Here is a 7,546-nt window from a genome sequence, read left to right as displayed (position 1 = left end):
TACAATATCTTTAGTCTTCATATAACATCTGAAGTTCTTGGGAGTCTAATTTTGAGGTTACATCAGCTAACTCTTGCTCATAATGATGCCTTATTTCCTCTTTCCTTCCTTCTCTTTCTTTCTTTCTTTCTTTCTCTCTCTCTCTTTTTCCTCCCTCCCTCCTTCTTTTCTTTCTTTCTCTCTCTCTTTCTTTTCCTCCCTCCCTCTTTCTTTTCTTTCTTCCTTCCTTCCTTCCTTCCTTTCTCTCTCTTTCTCTCTTTTCCTCTCTCCCTCCTTCTTTTCTTCCTTCCTTCCTTCCTTTCTTTCTCTCTCTCTTTTCTCCCTCCCTCCTTCTTTTCTTTCTTTCTTTCTTTCTTTCTTTCTTTCTTTCTTTCTTTCTTTCTTTCTTTCTTTCTTTCTTTCTTTCTTTCTTTCTTTCTCCTTCCTTCCTTCCTTCCTTCCTTCCTTCCTTCCTTCCTTCCTTCCTTCCTTCCTTCCTTCCTTCCTTTTCTCCCTTTCTCCTTTTCTTTCTTTTTTTTTTTTTGTAATTTTGGATTGCAAGCTTATGTTCAGTAGGGCTTTATCCTTTGGAATCCCATGTGATCTGGGTTGAGAGCATGATATTCCAAAGTTATTTTGTGATTGCTTCTTTCAAGGACCCCAACAGTATCACACACTATGAAAAGTTTTTTTTATGTTATTCCCTTGCTGCTGGATCCCATTTAAATAACCACGATAGTAGTGTAAACTCAAGTCCCAAACATGAAGCACAGAACTGTGTTTAGAAATTCTAAAAGGGAGAATTTCATTTTCTACCCAGAGCCCAAGCTGAGACATACTTCTTTGCAATTTACCTGGGCTAGGGAAAAGATGCTTCCCTAGGTCACCTTTTCACTGAGGCTGTAACTCTCTGAGGATTCTGGATCTAGGTGAGGACTCAGCTCCACCTTTCCACTTCACAGCCCTTGGGTAGTATTGATTACTACCCTGCAGGATAATTTTGTTTCTGTCCCTTGGTGAATCCTCCTTTCTCATGAGATCGGGTATATATTTAAAAGGATCTTTGCACTTATATGTGGAATCTAAAAACAAAAACAAAAACCTCACTGTGAGATCATGGAAAATTTATATATTGATCTCTGCCCCCAGTTCTTGGCACATGGCTCCTAAAACCTTTGTAATTTCCTAAGTGATAAAAACACTAGAAGCATCTTTTGTTCTATTGAAGTGCCTCTGAATGGGTTCCTGGAGGCTCCTGGATGGGGGTTGGTCATCAGAAAGACCAATCAATGATTAGAAGCTTGGAATTTTCAGCCCCACCATCATTCTCCAGAAAGGAGACAGGGGCTGGAAATGAAGTTAGTAGTTGATCATTCCTACCTGAGTATTCCTCCATAAAATCCCAATAGTAGGGGGCTTGGAGAACTTCCAGTTGGGGAACACACTGGGAGGTTCTTTAGCAAATTAATTAAACCCAAGGGGGGGGGTCATTGGAAGCTCATATCTGTAGCCAGTTGGTTGGAAGTACTTGCCTCTGAAGTGTGTGTGTATGTTTGTGTGTGTGTGTGTGTGTGTGTGTGTGTGTGTGTGTGTGTGGTGGGGGCAGTCTTGTGGGACTGAGCCCTTAACCTGTGGGATCTGATGAGGGGCAGTGGGCAGAATGAGTGAAAGGGATAAAAAAGTACGAACTTCCAGTTATAAAATAAATAAGTCATGGGGATGTAATGTATAGCACAGTGACTATAGTTAATAATACTGTATATCTGAAAGTTGCTAAGAGAGTAGATCTTAAAAGTTCTCATCACAAGAAAAAAATTGTAACTATGAGTGGTGATGAGCGTTAACTAGACTTATTGTGATGATCATTTCCCAATATATACATATATTGATTCATTATGTTGTATACCTGAAATTAATATAATGCTATAGGTCAGTTATATCTCAGTGGGAATAAAAAAGGATCCTTGTTACATTTTATCCAAAGCTTTAGGCAATTGTTGTGGGAGTGTTTTTGATATTTTCAGAAACAGAAGTCTAGATTTTTTTTTTACTCCATTGTCTATCATTCCATTTTTTAAAAGTAATGAAAAATATTAATTTCATTTACTGAAGTTCTTTTTCTCTTTAGAAGTAACTCCTTACATGTTCATTGTAGGAAATTTAGAAACATTTAAATAAACAAAATGAAAATATGCTATAATACTTCTATCTTGGGGTAATGTTTTTTTTTTTTTTAATTTTATTTATTTATTTATTTAATTTTGGCTGCGTTGGGTCTTCGTTGCTGCCTGCAGGCTTTCTCTAGTTGTGGTGAGCGGGGGCTACCCTTCATTATGGTGTGCGGGCTCCTCATTGCGGTGGCTTCTCTTGTTGCGGAGCACGGGCTCTAGGCACGTGGGCTTCAGTAGTTGTGGCTCACGGGCTCTAGAGCGCAGGCTCAGTAGTTGTGGCGCACAGGCTTAGTTGCTCCGTGGCATGTGGGATCTTCCCGGACCAGGGCTCGAACCCGTGTCGCCTGCATTGGCAGGTGGATTCTTAACCACTGCGTCACCAGGGAAGCCCCCTGGGGCAATGTTTTGGCATTTGTTCTTTCAGGCTTTTTTCTAAGCAGATATCAAGATCCCATTATTTTATAATCTTTTTTTTTTCATGTAACAACACGTGACGTGTGTTAGTTTTCTACTGCTGTGTAATAAATCACCACAAAGTTCGTGGCTTAAAACAACACACATTATCTCATAGTTTCTGTAAGTCATAAGTTTGGACACAGCTTACCCGTGTTCTCTGTTTCAGGTGTTGGCTGGGGCTGTGGTCTCATCAGAGGCTCAACTGGAGAAACATTCCCTTCTAAGCTCCCTCAGGTTGTTGGCTTATGGTTGTAGGGTCCCCATTTTTTGCTGGTTGTCAGCTGGGTGGCACTCAGCTCCTCGAGAGTCCTGGTAGTCCTTGCCACATGGCCCTTTCACAACATGGAAGCTTCAAAACCAGCACTAGAGAGAGAGTCTCCAACCCTGAGATGGCCTAGACCCTCTTTCGAAGGCTTTCAACTGCTTAGGTTAGGCCCATCCATCCACGATAACTTCCCTTTGGACTACTTCAAAATCAACTGATTTGGGACTTAATTGCATCTGCAAAATCCCTTCACCTTTGTCACATGCTATTGGCTACAAACAAGTCACAGGACCTGCTCAAGGGGAGTGGATTACACAGGGTGCAAACATCAGGAAGTAGGAATCATGAGGCCCACCCTAGGGTCTTTCCACCACAATGTGTTTATCCTTCCATGTCATTATGTATTCTACTTCCAAGTAATGTTAACAGCCTCACCGCATTCTATTATATGGATGTACCATAACTTAATTCAACCAATGCTTTATCACCAGACACTTAATAAACATAAACATTTAAGTTCATTCTTTTTTTTTTAATAACAAACAATGCTAGAGAGAATGCCTTTGTACTGATATCATTATAAACAGTAGTATTATTTCCTCAGAATAAATTCCTCGACATGGAATTGGAGGGTCAAAGAATTCACGAAAGATTAGGCTTTTGATACAAATGAACTGACCTTCTGTATAGCAGAGGACAATTCTCATGCTATAAAGTGAAGCAGCAGTGGTTAGAGGTGGTAATGGCCTTGGTGAGGTATTCATTCTCACTTGAAAGTTAAATAATGCCCACGCTCTGGAAAGTGTGTGCTTGTGGTTGCACGACCTGCCCCGTAGAAGCTGGGGAAGGGTTTGTGTCTACGGTCTCACACATTCATGTGTCTTGGTTGTGGGCGAAGCTGAGACTGAGAGCTCTTGGTGGCAACAGCTGCAGCTGCGCCACTGTCCCCAGCACAGTTCACATCTGCCCGAGGCCCCTGGTTTGTCTGTGTTCATCCAGAATGCATGTGACTTCCAGTGGTGTGAACTGACCTGTAAGGTGCCCCAAAGAGCATTCCACCTGTCCCAGAGAGGAGCCCAAATGTAATAACTTCCCAGCAGGCTGGGTCCCCAGATTTTGTGGGGCCTGAAGCTTAAACGATTTGGAGTCCTTCTTTAAGAAAAAGAATCAAATTATGAACACAAAGCTAGGTGCAGAGCTGTTGAGGGGCCCTGGGCTTACGTGTCATTGACTTGGCAGGAAATCCACCGCTGCTGACCACGACTAGGTTTGCCCTGCCTAGAGTCCAGTTTTGTTTATTTCCAAACATCTTAAATGAGATATGTTTCTTTCTTGCCTTTTGTAGGTGTATTAAAATTTAAGAATTGAGCAGGACTTCAATAAAATAGTCATTTGGGGCAAAATTTCTCTAGTTTAACACTTCTCTACTCAAATCACTAACATGCATGGCAGGAACACAAAAGTTTTTCAAACCCCACTAGCCTTGTTTGCAGTGCGGAGTCTGGTGTGATGGGGAGGGTGATGGGGCAGTGGGAGGGGAGAGGGATTCTTCTAGCATTTATTGAGCCTGCACCAATCACTGTTCTAGGTGATTACATTGTCTTATTTCACCCTTTTGCCTCCCATGGTGCAGACACTCCTAGGGGGCTCAGAGCAGCTCCTATTTAAGGGGAAAAGATGAAGGACACCACAAGTTGAAGTTCAACCATGAAACTGTTAGCAGAGAAATTTTGGCATAAAACCCACTGCACCAGTCAGTCTCCCAACAGGAAACAGATGGCACATTCAAAATAGGATAATTTGAGGAGGGTTTATTTACAAAAAAAGACATGGGTGTCGGGGAACCACAAGGATAGGGCAGTAACCCAAGTTTAGCGGCAGCCAAGCATTGCCATCATGAGGCTGGAAGGGAGGTTGGGGGAATAGCTGCTGGCATCCACAGGGAGAGAGTTGTGCCTCAAGGCCACAGGGAGAGAAGACGTGGTCATTGGTTGAGGGACACAGCCAGCTCACAGAGAGGAAATAAATAACCTGACCTCAGCTCCTCTCTCTCTCTCTCTCTCTGATCTCCTGTGGGGCTCCACCAGGACACTCAAGACACAGGATGTGGACCACACAGATCAGCCTCCTGGGCCAGAGGCAATGTCAGGGGGTGGGTAGGGGGTTCTGGAAGAGCAAACAAAAGGTAAATGTCACATTCCACCCTTTTGGCCCTTAGCATCCACTCTAGACCTTTGTTCATGGGAAAGGCTCGTCTCTCCAATACAAGGGACTCGTAAAGTCCCACCAGCTACTGTGTCATCATGGGATGATGCCAGCTAATCATGCTCCAGCTGAAATCACTGGTGTTCTTCAGGTAAGGTAAGAAAAAGAAACAATTGAGGTTCATCAAATGTGGCTGCTACATCTCCATCTCCATAGCTGACCCCAAGGCCAAGGTAATCTTAGCTGCCTTCTTACACCTTCCATTCTCTGTTTTCCTTAACCTCTGCTGGCACCTTTCTGGACAGGGTTCTTTACCTGATGTGATGACCGAAATCTTCATTCTTGCAGATTCTGAGTCCCTGGCTACCTTATTTTGGGGGTTGCCACAGTTTTCCCTTGACTAGGACTATTGGATGAAGGGGCGCTTCAGTGGTGCCCCTCATTCCAGACACTGTCCTCCCTGCCCCGATTCACAGGGACAGCCACTCCATTTCACCCTGGTAGCCAGGATCAATCACTGCACCCAGTACGGTGACCCCTTTCTTTGCCTGTTGGTTCAGTGGCATGTGGAGCCCCAGATGAGATGGGGTGGTTTCAGTTTCTGATTCATCAGAATCATGACTGTGTTCCCTGGTAATGGCTTTTCTTCTCTGGGTACCAGGCTCACCAATCTCAAGGTTGTGGGGAGACAGGAAGCAAACATTTTTCTAGTGGGTTATTAAGAATAATAGTGAAAGGGGAAAGAAAAAGGGGGAATTCCCTGGCGGTCCAGTGGTTAAGACTCCGTGCTCCCAATGCAGGGGGCACGGGTTTGACCCCTGGTAGGGGAACTAAGATCCCGCATGCCACACGGTGAGGCCAAAAAAAAGAATAGTGGAAGGGGCCATTCTCACCTCCACCCTTGGTTCTTGGACCCACGCATCTTGACTACAGGGAAATGGCCCCATATATTGGCCACAAGTTTAAGGCATATACTGTATCTTGCAGGACGGCACCCTAATCTTGGAGGATGCTGTCTCTCAGCAGATAATTCCACCACCTCATCAAGGCAGAGTCTTCCAGGTGCTCAATGAGACCAGGTGCAAATCATGAATCTCACTGTAATCAACAAACAAGGCGGGCAGCCAGTGCAAACCTCCCAGAAAGTCATCAGAACCATGGTCATAAAGCAGCACAATTAATCATGTCAAGGAAGAAAAATGCACAACCTAAAAGTTGCAAGATATGTTTTATTCGGGGACCTTATTGAGGGCTATAGCCTTTCAGATAGCTCGGAGGAACTGCTCCGAAGAGATGAGGGAGATATAGGCATTTTTGCTGAAAAGACAACAACAACAACAGCATGTAGTTGAACATAAAAATATTACTGTTAATCACAGAAAACAGCCATCTCAAGTTAATGATTTTAGTGCTTTTCTCTATATGGGAAGATGCAAGAGTCTGGGCTCATGGAAATTATTCCTTCCTTATGCATCTTAACTATCTAAGGTCATGTATGGTCAGGCCATTCAAGATGGTTGTTCTCTTGCTCTCTGAACATCTCCTGCTCGACCAGTCCCTGCTTCACTCACATGACTATCCAATCATATTAATTATAGGGCTTAATCAGTAAGTATCTACATGCTTGCCCCCTGCCCCAGCCTCTGGTTTCCCTGGTAACTGATGAGCCAACCTTACGTCAATTCCCCTTATAAATGGTAGCCTCCTTCTCCTCCCGAGTCTTGAGGATTACAGCTATGGCCTGCCTGCCTGCCTGCCTGCCTGCCTGCCTGCCTGCCTGCCTGCCTGCCTGCCTGCCTGCCTGCCTGCCTGCCGTACACAGTAGGGTGTCACTCCAGGACTTTTGCTTCAAACGTGTAAGATCCCCTATCCAATAAACCATTGATGTCTCTGTCACTGTCTCCGGGTTCTTTCTTTGGTCTCCAAGCTGGGCGACTACAAGGCTTGCAAGCCTGCAGTGTGGAGCCCAACAATTGTCAAGTCAGCCAGGAGGCCGAGGAAACTCCCTTGAGCACTGAGATGTCAGGAAAGAGGGGCGGGGAATGGAAAGTTGCGGGGACAATCCCATCCACTAGTACATGGTGCCCTGTGGCAGCTGAATACCATGGGAGATGTCTTTCTCTTCCATTATATTGATGATATCCTGTTAAGCTCGGAGTCTAGTTTTAAAGTAGCAGCCCCATACTGGTGGTTCATCTGACTGCATGTGGACGGCTGGCAAGGACCTCGATCATCTACAAAATACAAGCATACTCCCAACCCACCACCCCTAAACAATTACAGACACAGGCTTTAGTGATATTAGCTCAGGTACAGATTTGTAAGTTGGACATGGCCAGTTACCCAGAAGGGTTTGGCTGGGGCCTGTTGCAATGGCAAAATAATAAGAGTACCCTTGGGCTTCTGGTCCCAGCTATGGAAGGGGGCAGAGCAATGATACAGTGTGATGGACCAACAGCTATATGCCGTC

The sequence above is a fragment of the Balaenoptera physalus genome (genome assembly GCF_965194825.1).
Source record: "Balaenoptera physalus genome assembly, chromosome: 10".
Taxonomy (NCBI): domain Eukaryota; kingdom Metazoa; phylum Chordata; class Mammalia; order Artiodactyla; family Balaenopteridae; genus Balaenoptera; species Balaenoptera physalus.
The sequence above is the reverse complement of the archived record's forward strand: the minus strand, read 5'-3'. Positions refer to the sequence as shown.